Here is a 12,939-nt window from a genome sequence, read left to right on the forward strand (position 1 = left end):
AAGAGGTTAAATTTGGGACTTCTACTGTTAGGACAGTTTTACAAGCACCTGTGTCGCAAAGGAATTTTATTGGGACCCCGTTAACGTGCACTATAACGGTGGGCTTTGCTTCTGAGCCTAGCAGCAGTTGTTCAATGTTGTAAACTTCCCCTTCACTTGTTTCACTTCCCTTTTCTTGTGCTAGTCATTCATCACGGCGTCTGCGCCTGTCATCTCCACCTTCCTGTTCTTGGCTTACATTTCTAGTTTCGAGCAAAGTGCCCGATTTTACCACAGTTATAACATCTCATATCTCTTCTATCTCTTCTTTGTCCTGCTTTTTGCTTTCCCCTACTTTGCTTAAAACCTGCCGTGTGTTGCTGTCCTGAGAAGGCTATAAAGCCTGTCTCTGGATCAATCATGAAAACTCCTTCTGTTTTTTCTTTTTGTTTTTGAATTTTGACTGCATGCTCAGCATATTGTAGGGCTTCAGGCAAGGTTCCTGTATTTTGAGTGACCCAGTGTTTGTCTACATGTGCTTTTATCTTAGGCAGTAGACCATTTAGGAAGGCATTTTTTAATTGTTGTTGAAAAGCAGACAGTGGATCGGCATCATAATTTAGCCCTGAGTTTTGTCTAAAAACTGGGCGTAGGCGATCCAAATAGTCTGATGCTGTCTCTCCTTCCTTTTGTTTGCACTCTCCTATCTTTCCATAATCTGGCCTTGGGGCTAAAATAACTTCTATTCTGCCATACAAGTTATTAAGCTCCTGTATTAATTGGGGAGTGTCTGGCCCCAACACGTCACCGTTTAAATCATTTCCTGTAAATTGACCTCTAGCTCTAGGAAGACTTAAACCTAATAAATCTTGAAAAACTTGATGCATCTCATGACCATTTAAACCCCACCCCTGACGGATCAATTCCACTGCATCTCGCCACGGCCGGAAGCCTTCTTTAAGGGGTGGCACATCTTTTAGTACATTCTCTCTGTCTTTATGAGACCAGGGTCGGAATGCATAAATTAAAGGCTCACCGTCTACTGGTATGACTCCTTGGGCGTCTGGGGGACCAGTGGGTTGACCGTACCTGGGGTTAGATAAGGCTACCATTGGAAACTGACCTACAATTTCTGTTTTTTGGAATGACCATGCTTAGTCATAAGATCAAGTTGTTGTCTGGCCTCCATATAGGGATTTGAAACAAAAGGTTTGTGAGGAGAGCTTACAGGAAGTGCTGACGTAGGGTTAGGTGCAGCTGCTGCAGGCTGTGCAGGCTGAAGAGCATAAGGAGGGGGGTACGGTTTTTCTTCTCCTGCAGTTTTCTGTTTATCTTTAGTTTCCTGCTTTTGGGCACGTTTAGCAATGCGTTTATCGTTTTCTACCATCCACGCCTTGAAAAGGTGCCATTCTGCTAAGCGTTTTGCTTTTTTCTTTTGGCTCTTTTCCTCAAATAATTCTTTTTGTAAAGCAGCCTTTAAAGCAGTTATTGATTCTTGATTGCATTTGCCTTGCCAGGCTGGGCAATAAATTTTATGTGGATTTCTCCACCTATTTGCACTGACTCTTCCTGCATTTGGACAGTTTTTTTCCAACCATCCTTCATCTGCTGTTAATTTTACTTTAGTTTTAGAGTTACCCATTTTGAACTAATTACGTCAGAACTGTGACACCTTCTTTGGCATGAAAAAGTGAGAATGGGTTTTCGATAACAGCCTTCTACTCTCCCACTAATTGAGAGAGCGGTTATCAATTTTACGTGATGAAGCACAACCCTTTTTTCCACCTTTACCAATACGTGAGTGTACACAGGAAAACAGTTTGAGAAGTGGTTCGACCGCGTATTGGGTCGTAAAAACAACTCACTCCTCACAAACAAAGCGCGTTTCTATGATTTTTATTGAGATTTTCCGTAGGCCTATTTATTTGTGTAACACCTTCACCTTCAGCCACTCTTCTTGAGTGACCGGAAACCTGTTCCGTTGCAGCCACTCCCAGAGCGACCGGAACTTTTAATAGCGATTTTTCTAGAATTTCGCTCTTGCCTGTCGTCTTCTTAGTCCCGCATGGACACTGAGATCTGTCGGCGTACCTAGGTTTACACACTACTTAAAGGAAAATCTCAATATCAACGTATTTTAGCGCTTGGTGGAATGCGTGTCATATTCACCTCTACTGTGGCGCTGCGTTTTAAGATCCGGTGCTCATCGGGTCCTGGAGCCGTGAAGGCCGAACGCTGACCGGAGATCGAATTTACGTTCCCGGGTTTTTCGTTTTACTGATCAGATTTCTTCCAGCGCAGGCGTCACGACGTCAGGATCCGATGGAGACCGTCTGTGGAAAACTAGACGTTAAAATAACAGTCAGTTCTCCGGCTACGAAGGACCAATTAAATGTCAAGGGTTGACAATTTGTTCAAACACAGTAAGAGAGAAATGAGACACTGGCAGACCGACTCAGAGTTTCAAAGACGTGCGCACGGGTGAGAGTCTCTGAGCAGACTAACACACCGAGCACCGTTTACTCGCTTTATTTATAAGGCAAAATGGGTTACATAATACTTCCTCTTTCAACTGAAGAGGGGAGAGCTCAGGCATTGTCTTAGCTATCTAACTTCTGCACACAAACTGAAAAACAACGACACAGCAGTATTCATGCTTATCTGACATCGCAGACACTGAAGTAAAGAATGCATGTATATATCCTGTCTTTGTCAAACATCTCACACACTTAAGCAAGGAATACATTGTGTTCTTTTCAACAGTAAGCTTTACCGTGTGAAAATATATAAACACTTGATTATAAGGCATACTTGTTTCTACTTGATTATACTTTAATGATTTAACTAAAATAAAAATTCTCTTAACAAGAACTATATAAGAATGTATGAAGAAATATGAATAAATAAATATATGCACGCACACACACACAATAACAGCAGCTGTATAAGTATTAACTGGAAATGAAGAATATAGTGACCAGTGTTGTGTAATCCACATTATGTCTTGTGCAGTGCAAATATGCTTAAAGTGATTTAAGTGATAACAATGTCCAGTGTGTGTGTAAGAACTATATGTGTGGGTCAGTACTGTGTGGTGGTGTGATTGAGAGACCGTATCGCCTGCGGGAAGAAGCTCCTCCTCAGTCTCTCTGTGTTGGTCTTCAGGGAGCGGAATCGCTTTCCTGACCTCAACAGAGAGAACAGTCTGTTGTTGGGATGGCTGAGGTCCTTCACAATCTTCCTGGCCTTGGTCCAGCACCGCCTGCTGTAGATTGAGTGCAGGTCAGGGAGCTCGGAGCGGATGGTGCGCTCAGCTGACCGCACAACCCTCTGTAGAGCTCGTCTGTCCTGCATGGTGCTGTTCCCGAACCAGGTTAAGATGTTTCCCGTCAGGATGCTCTCTATGGTGCAAGAGTAAAAGTTCCTGAGCACCTTGGAGGGCAGTTGGAAGTCTCTCAAGCGTCTGAGGTGGTAGAGACGCTGACGGGCCTTTTTCACCACGGAGTTGATGTGACAGGACCATGACATGAACTGCGAGGTATTTGAAGCTGTACACTCTCTCCACTGGGCACTCGTTGATGACGGGGGTCTGGTAGTTCCTCTCCTGCTTAGTGCTGAAGTCCACTATCAGCTCCTTTGTCTTACTGACGTTTAGAAGGAGGTTGTTCCTCTGGCACCAGTTCTCCAGATTCCTAATCTCCTTCAGGTAGGCCGTCTCGTTGTTATCAGAGATCAGGCCCACCACGACGGTGTCGTCAGCAAACTTGATGATGGTGGTGGAGCTGGTAGTGGCCACGCAGTCATGTGTACAGAGAGTACAGCAGGGGGCTCAGAACACATCCCTGGGGGGCTCCAGTGCTGAGAGTGGTGGAGGCTGAGACATGTCCGCCCATTCTTACTGCCTGTGGTCTGCCAGTTAGGAAGTTGGAGATCCACTGACACATAGATGAGCTGAGTCCCAGATGCTCCAGCTTGGTGGTGAGTTTGGAGGGAATTATGGTATTAAATGCAGAGCTGTAGTCTATGAAGAGCATTTTAACATAATTCCCCCTTCTAGTGTCCAAGTGAGTGAGTGATGTGTGGAGGAGATGAGAGATGGCATCGTCTGTGGAAAGATTTGGACGGTAAGCAAACTGTAGTGGGTCCAGTGTGTCTGGTAGTGAAGAAATGATGAAGTCTCTGACCAGGCGTTCAAAGCACTTCATCACTACTGAGGTGAGGGCTACAGGGCGATAGTCATTGAGAGAAGCAGGGTGGGGTTTCTTCGGGACAGGAACAATGATGGACTCTTTGAAGCATGTGGGGATCACCGACTGAGATAAAGAGATGTTAAATATCTCAGTGAACACAGGAGCTAGCTGGTATGCGCAGTCTCTTAGGATACGACCTGGGATGCCGTCTGGTCCTGCTGTTTTCCTGGTGTTCACTCTCTTGAAGGCTCTCCTAACTTCATGCTCGGAGATGACGAGCACGTTTCCGGTGCTGGCAGTATCTTCCTGTCTGCAGCCGTTAGCGCCGCTAGCACTAGCATTGTTGGAGTCCTTAGCTGCAGCTTCGAAGTGAGCATAGAAAGTGTTCAGCTCGTCTGCCAGAGTCACGGCCGCGTTCGTCATACCGGTCGTTGGTGCTTTATAGTCCGTTATTGTCCTTAGTCCCCGCCATAGGCTCCTAGAGTCACTCTGTTGGAGTTGTGACTCTAGTTTCCTCCCGTAGCGCTGCTTCGCCTCTTTCACCGCCCTCCGCACGTTATATGACGCGGCTTTGTATGGGTCCATGTCCCCCGTCGTGAGTCCCGTGTTGTAGGCAGCGGTGCGGGATCTCAGAGCGTCGCGGATGGTTTTATCCACCCACGGCTTCTGGTTGGGAAACGTTGTGATAGTCTTTGTCTCCACGGTATCATCCGCTAGTTTCCCGATGAATCCCACAACCGCTTCCGTAAACACGTTGACATCATCATCGGAGCTGTTTCTGAACATGCCCCAGTCTGCGTCATCGAGTGCGTCCTTTAACGCGGCCACCGATTGATCAGTCCAGCGCGCGATCTTCCTCTGAACCGGAACTTCCTGTTTTAGCCTTTGTTTGTATTTTGGCATGAGGAAGATGGCGGCGTGATCGGATTTGCCATACGGAGGGCGGGATTGTGCCTTGTAGCCGTCCTTGACCGTAGTGTAGCAGTGGTCCAGTGTCCTTTCACCATCCTTATTGTTGGCTGGGATGTCAGTGTTCATCTCAGCAGCAAAATTGAGAAGTGTGTCTCTGACTTCATGTGCTGTGTGATGAAGGTCATCCACTTCACTTTAACCAAAGTGGTGCAAAAGAAAAAAAAAAGATCAGTGTTTAAACATATATACACTGATCTATCTATCTATCTATCTATCTATCTATCTATCTATCTATCTATCTATCTATCTATCTAGATAGATAGATAGATAGATAGATAGATAGATGCAGGAATACTGTCAATAAAAGACAAGGTCACCTAAATAATGCACTCTAAAGAAGCAAAAGTATATTGTCAAAATGCCAGGAATGAACACTGATAAAAGCTCATCCATGTGGTCAACATGATCATAGAAGATGAACAGGTTAGGTAAGGATGAGCCCCTGTTATGACATGATGCAAAGACAGAAGCAAGAGCATCTATAATTGTGCTACACATAGTATTTGTTTAGTGTTGTCCAACTAAAATGAACTTACCAATCACCACATGTACTGGCATGCAAGACCAAGTCATCTGGAGGATAACGATTTCCACAAACAGGTAGTGATGTGCAGATCGATCCTGAAATATCAATTCCTCCGATACCAGTCATTTATGTTCTAGAATCGATTCTCACATTAAAATATCGATATTTTTAGTAATTTAGGGTTAATTTGTAGTTTATGATTAACAGCAACACAGTGGAAAGAAAATATAACATTCGGATTGTCTACATTCAAAGGAACTACTTCCTCTTCCGCCTTTCATAGTCATGTGCGAAATACGGCTGTATAAATGTCTCGCAGCCCCTTGGCACGCGCACTCACAACAATAGCTGAGCGTAATTGTGCAGACGTATTTTACCTCCACAAACAGCTGAGACATGGTTTGCGATACATGTGGCAAAAAAGTGCTCCAAGAGTGAGGTGTTGTGGCTATACTTTCCCAACCTTGAGACCTCAGAATTAGGGAGACATTCAAAAGGGCTGTTGGGGGGGTGATAAATACATTTTACAGTGTTTATTTATCGGATAAAATACGTTAAATGTCACCGTTATTATTAGCTGGTCCGGAAACAGCGGGGGTGTCCAAATTCAGAGGCTGCTTCCACCTGAGGACCCGCCCTTCGGGGTCTAAAGAAAGCCGTGTAGTACGGCATGAGTTCCCTCGGTGGAGTGAAACTCAGCCGTCTGCTCCTTGCTATCTAAAATATAACCTGGCGCTGGCGTAAACTCTCGACCATCTCACACTTTCTTTAATTAGTTTTCTGTTTGATGTTTATTCAGCTGTGTGAAAACCCCGGAGGAACCCACCCGAGGGATTAATAAAGTTTAATTTAATAACTTTAATCTCAGCCAAACCGATTTACTCACGAACAAATAAAACACTGAAAAAGCCAAACAATAACATTTTTAAGTTATCAAAGTGACTTATATATCATGTTTAACTCCGAGTAGCGAAAGGCCGCAGGGGTTTGAAAACGATGTGTCGATCGGCTCAGATATTTGAAATTTACACAGCTACATTCTCACCTGAAAACATGTTAAAAGTTGGGGGTTTTTTTGCGACCCAGAAAGAGAAATAAGAGTAATATTAAAACTAAGTAGCTGCCGCCATTGTTGGAAACTGGAATTGGCTCGGCCGCTCTATGAATTCTGCAATATGGTTTTTCAATTTTGTTGTCCAGGTGGAAATTCGGGAGAATGGTGGCTCCGGGATTCTCCCGGAAAAATCGGGAGGGTTGGCATGTATGGTTGTGGCAACATCACTAACCTTGTCAAACACCTCAGAGTAAATCATATCACAGAATATGAGGCGTGTCTGTTGAGAGGAACTGAAGAGGAGGAGAGGGACAGGTGCTGCTAGGGCGAGACAGACGTCTCTCATGGAGTCCTTTAATGCTGCAGGCAGGCAACGTGTTCAAATAGCACACAACTTCAGGTTTTTTTTTTTTATTTCTATATGATGAACTCTGCATTATTAAGTGATAAGAACAAGTAATCTGATGTCCTGTAATCATTATGACGCTATAATTTGAGATACAATAAATAAAATACGTTTTTTTGTATAAAGTATCGGTATCGGATCAGTATCGTCGATACCACCCTGAATATTACTTGGTATCGGATCGGAAAGGAAATCAGTGGTATCGCACATCACTACAAACAGGACAAGAAGGCTGAAGAGGATATTGCAATTAAAAAGTGTATTAATTTTAGTCCTAGCAAAGATGAACAGTCCAAATCTAGCACAGAATGCCACAGGTAATTAGGAAATAATGAAACAGTTGAACAAAGATCCGCTTGGAATTTTGTATTGTCCATATTACAATGTTAAATATATCTGGGAACTCACCTCCAATTGGACTTCATTCTGATGTGCCTGGTCAGTCATGCTTTCACACGCAGCTTCCTGGTAAAGGAATATAATGTTACATTACACATTTACGGTAGGTACATGCTGCTCACGATTTGTCATTTAGAGCAAACTAGGGGATCAACGTCCCTCATGGGGACACTCCAATAGGGCATAAAGTTTTGGACTCTCCACCAATTGCTCTAAAGAAACGAAGAAGCTTCTCAGATGAGAGGTGGCATATTTTCAAGGAAACTTATAGAAGTCCAGATGTTTTCTTTGAAAACTCTTTAGACTACAATGACTGGGATGATTGAGAAACTTCACAGACATTTAGAGCAAAAATTACGACTGATTTCAGCACATACATTGACGCATGTATGGAAATTCACCCAAAGTGGTCTTGGGTAAAGCATAATATTCTGTCCTTGCATTTTGAAAGTAGTAAAAAGAATACAACTTAAAGACTGCAGGAGCCAAAGACTGCTCCTGTTGAAAATATATTTATATGTTATTGAACATCTGCATCTTCATTTAAACAATACCATATGGTTTCCGGATATATCCCTATTCCCTTACTAACCTAATATTAAAATAGTTAACAGTATAACTAATAGTCACAAGTGAGAGTTTAAAAGAACACTAAGGAAGCTCGTTAGGCCATAGTTACAGAGGTAGAAGAAAATTTAAATCAAATACTTTATACACGCACATATTTGTGCTGTCAGTGGTAATCTCCTTAAAATGACGTTAACCGATTTTCCGTTAGCAAGTTAGCGCAGGGTAACACATTAGCGCGGTTTGCTCCTTAATGCGTTAGCAGCTACTGAAAGTTAAGCTAGGTCACCTAACTTTCAGTAGCTGCTGAAAGTTGTTGTATACTGTAATTACTGTAGTATTACTGTAACACAAACTCAGGGGTGACCAGGGACCAGTGCTAAGGTCAAGTCAGAGCATTTCAGTTCCAACTAGAAAAATTTGCATTTCCTGCGAAAATGCTGTGTGGATGCCTTAACGCTGAAGATGTCTGCTGAAAAAAGTTGAAAAAAACAAACAAAAAAATGTTGCCCTGAGGAGGATTCGAACCTGGCCCTTCTGGTACTCAAGGCAGGTACTCATCTCACTGCGCCAAACTCTTTCTCACAAAGAAGAGGTGGAGAGACTGACAATTGTGCTGAAATGAGCAGAAGAGGCTGAGAATTGTGCTGATAAGAGGTGAAAAGGCTGCAAATTTTGTAGAAACGAGGTGAAAATTCTGCTGAAAAGAGTTGAATGAGCAGAATTTCTGCTGAAAAGGTTTTTGCTGAAAAAGCTGGTATTTGTGCTGAAAAGTGGTGAAAAAACTGAAAAATGTTCTGAAAGGGGGTGAAAAAGCTTAAATTTGTGTCGAAAAGAGTTAAAAAAGTTTAAGTGTTAACTGAAAGAAATGTTGCCATGAGCGGGATTTGAACCCGGGCCTCTCAGTCCGAGAACGGATGCTCATCTCACTGAGCTAAAACACAGCTCAACCCAGCAAGGAAAATCAGTGAGGCCACTGATAATATGCAAAAAAGGGCAAAAAATATTGAAAAGAAAAATCAATATCTCAAAAAGTATATAAGTTATGAGCACCAAAAGTCATAGATGGAATTAGCAGAAAGAGCAGAATTTTTTAAGATTTGAACTGAGAAAATCGGCTGAAAATTGAGGGAGTAGTTAAGCGCCGAAAAACGTAGGAAGCAACTTGAAGATGAAGAAAAGATAAAGAACTAGAAAAATTTGCATTTCCTGCGAAAATGCTGTGTGGATGCCTTAATGCTGAAGATGTCTGCTGAAAAAGTGTAAAAAAAACCAAAAACATTGCGGTGAGCAAGATTCGAACCTGGCCCTTCTGGTCTTAAGGCAGCTACTCATCTCACTGAGCCAAACTCATTCTCACAAAGAAGAGGTGGAGAGACTGAGAATTCTGCTGAAATAAGCAGAAGCTGCTGAGAATTGTGCTGATAAGAGGTGAAAAGGCTGAAAATGTTTCAGAAGAGGTGAAAAAGCAGATTTTGGGCAGAAAAGAGGTGAAAATTCTGCTGAAGAGAGTTCAATGCGCAGAATTTCTGCTGAAAAGTTTTTTTTCCTGAAAACAGCAGAAAAAAACTGAAAATTTTGCTGAAAAGAGGTGAATGAGCAGAATTCTGCTGAAAAGAGCAGAAGCTGCTGAGAATTATGCTGATAAGAGGTGAAATGTTTGAAGATTTGGCAGAAAAGAGGTGAATGAGCAGAATTTCTGCTCCAAAAAGTTTTTCCCGAAAACAGCTGAGATTTGTGCTGATAAGAGGTGAAAAGGCTGAAAATTTTGCTGAAAAGAGTTGAATGAGCAGAATGTCTGCAGAAAAGATGGAAAAAAGCAGAACATTGCGCTGAAAAGAGGTGAATGAGAAGAATTTCTGCTGAAAAGAGTTAAAAAAGTTTAACTGTTAACTGAAAGAAATGTTGCCATGAGCGGGATTTTAACCCGGGCCTCCCAGTCTGAGAACGGATCTCATCTCACTGAGCTAAAACACACCTCAACCCAGCAAGGAAAATCAGTAGTAGTATTCAAACCTGCACCAACAGATATCACAGCAATCACAGCAGCTGCTAATCTCACTGAGCCAAAGCAGTTTTTGTCCCAACAAGAGATATGATGAGAGAAAAAATATGCAGGGGGGGGCGAAGAAGCTGAATTGTTGTGAAAAGAGGTGAAGAAGCAGAACTGTATGCTAGAAATAGTGCTGATAAGTGGTAAAAACACTGAACTTTCAGCTGAAAAGAGGCAGAACAACGTGGTTTTGCTGAATTTCACCAATTAGAGGTACTGCTTCTGTCTGCTTCATAAGGATGTGTTTAACTGGCACCCTTAAAATGTGTAGTGAAATGTTTACTCTTAGTTGTATTCACCCTTTTCCTCACTCTCCCTCACCTCACCAGACTGACCTTGTTTCCTCATTTATTTTCTCACCACTGATTGCCTCTGCAGTCTGTGCTTTCATTGAACACACCTGGCACACATTATATATGAACTGCACTCACCTCCAGCTCCTTCATCTCAGTCCCATTGCAGTTGAGGTGAGTTTGATTTGGTTCTTCTTAGTTGAGTTCCTCTTGGGACTTTCGTACACTTTTTGGCACTTAACTACTTCCACAATTTTCAGCCGATTTTCTGCTAATGTGTGCTATGTCTTTTGGTATTTTTCACTATTATACTTTTTAAAATATTAAGCTTAATTTGTCTCATTGAAATGAATGGGAAACTTCTGCAATTCTGCTAAAATTTTCTTGTATTTGAAACTTAACTACTTCCTCATATTTTCACCTAGAACAACCATTCAAACTTTAAAATCTTCTCAAATTATTGGGCTATTCAGGTATAAATCAGCTTTTTCAAATCTTTTACCGTTTTACTTTTATGCCTCTTAAAGTTTTGAGTTGCAAAATTGTGATTTTTCACAAAATACATGCGTTGTTAGGGTTGCTATGCTCTTGGCAACCAGTGTGCCACTGAAGCTTTTGCAGTCTTCTCTTCATGTCCGAACAACTGTTTGCTACTTGCTCAATTTCCACTCAACTTCCACAAATTATACATCAAAACGTAGGTATTTTTGCTGGCTTTCAGAAAATGTCACTATCATTGTTGTGGGATTTATAGAACTTTGGCAAATCTCCTCAGACCAACACAAGGTCTCAAAACTCTGCATAGAAAGTCAATGGAGAGCTTGTTCAAAATCATCGCTGAATTTCTGTAATGAGAGGCATATTCGAATCGTCATATCTCCTTAACGAAGCAAAGTTAAGACATGAGGCTTGTCCCGGTATATCTTCAGACACTCGTGATGCTCACAATTCAAGAATTTCTTTCTCACCTATTACTGTTCTGAAATGAGTTACTTTTTTGAGGGTAGGAAATTCATCCTTTGCTAAGATTTCAAACTCTGGAAATGAACCACTTTTTTCTCTCGTCATAACTTTTTGTTGGATTTCCACAGAGACCTGAAAATTTTCATGACTGTTCACCAAAGCCTGCTGTCTCTTACGGTGAAAGAATGATATCAATACTCCAGATTTAGAGTTAAAAAGCGTTGTTTGGGGGCAAGTCAAGGTAGTTTTTGCTTCGCTCTACTCAGTTATGGTGCATTAGAAGTCAAATATCTTTAATAATTCATATTTTAATGATAAATTTTCAACACTGGAAGATTCCCCCATCTCTTCTGAACAAAACGGTGTAAGAATGACCGCTCTAGCCCCTACGGTTAGGAAATTATAGTCATTTGTTTGAGGGGAGTCCTCACTATGAGAAATAGACTGCAAAAATCCTGTGTCTCTCTGTCTCTGTGCTGCATGCACCTGTTTTGGCGGGAAAAAGTACACAGCCTCTCTGATTGGTGGATTCAAATTCAGCAGCTCTCAGGCTGCTTGACTGAACTAAAGTTGCTTTTCTCTTCCTGTGTGTGTGTGTGTGTGTGACAGACAGAGAGAGAGAGCGAGCCTTTTTATGGGATGATCTTATTGTAAGATTTAAATTCAATATATTTAGACTGGTTGACTGAATTGGATCTTGTGTTCGTGTGTGTGTGTGTGTGTCTGTGTGTGTGTGACAGAGAGAGAGAGAGCCTTTTTATGGGATGATCTTATTGTAAGATTTAAATTCAATATATTTAGACTGGTTGACTGAATTGGATCGTGTGTGTGTGTGTGTGTGTGTGTGTGTGTGTGTGTGTGTGTGTGTGTGTGTGTGTGTGTGTGTGTGTGTGGGGCTTATATTTTTTTGCCGATTTTTTTTTTTTATTTAACAAGTATATTTGAGGGACCCTCAGCATGTTCAGCATTTTTTCAGCTTGTGATTTTACTTTTCCAGTATTTTCACTTACTATTTGTATGTATTTAAAGAACGGTGATAAGTGTGAAGTTTATTTTGAGAATATTTTATGATGATGGTAATTTGACAGAAGTACTGTAATGATTTGTGGGCTGTAGTTTTTGAACTTCAGAAACACATTTGGGGTGTAAGGCAGGGATGGGCATTCCAGGCCTTATGGGCTGGTGTTTTAGATGCGTCCTTCATCCATCACAGCTGAGTACAATTGCATTATCAACATGTCATGAAGTTCTCCAGAAGCCTGGTAATAAACTAATCATTTGATTCAGGTGTGTTGGCCCAGGGTCATATCTGAAAGCTGCAGGACACTGGCCTTAGAGGCCTGCAGTAGCCCACACCTGGTGTAAGAGGTGAAGAGGTTTGTCTGGGGAAAATACAGAGACTGCATGAATGCAAAATGTTTTATTGTAATATCAGAAGTGTATCTAGCAGATATGTATAAATTTGTGTGTAAATATATTGTTTTTTTCTTTCAGAATGGCCTTGATGCAACTCATCAATACTCGTCCGGAGACCCCT

Source organism: Mchenga conophoros, linkage group LG16 (assembly GCF_057382185.1).
Source record: "Mchenga conophoros isolate Kocher_MC1m ecotype Shallow Benthic linkage group LG16, M_conophoros_male_GT1.1, whole genome shotgun sequence".
Classification (NCBI taxonomy): domain Eukaryota; kingdom Metazoa; phylum Chordata; class Actinopteri; order Cichliformes; family Cichlidae; genus Mchenga; species Mchenga conophoros.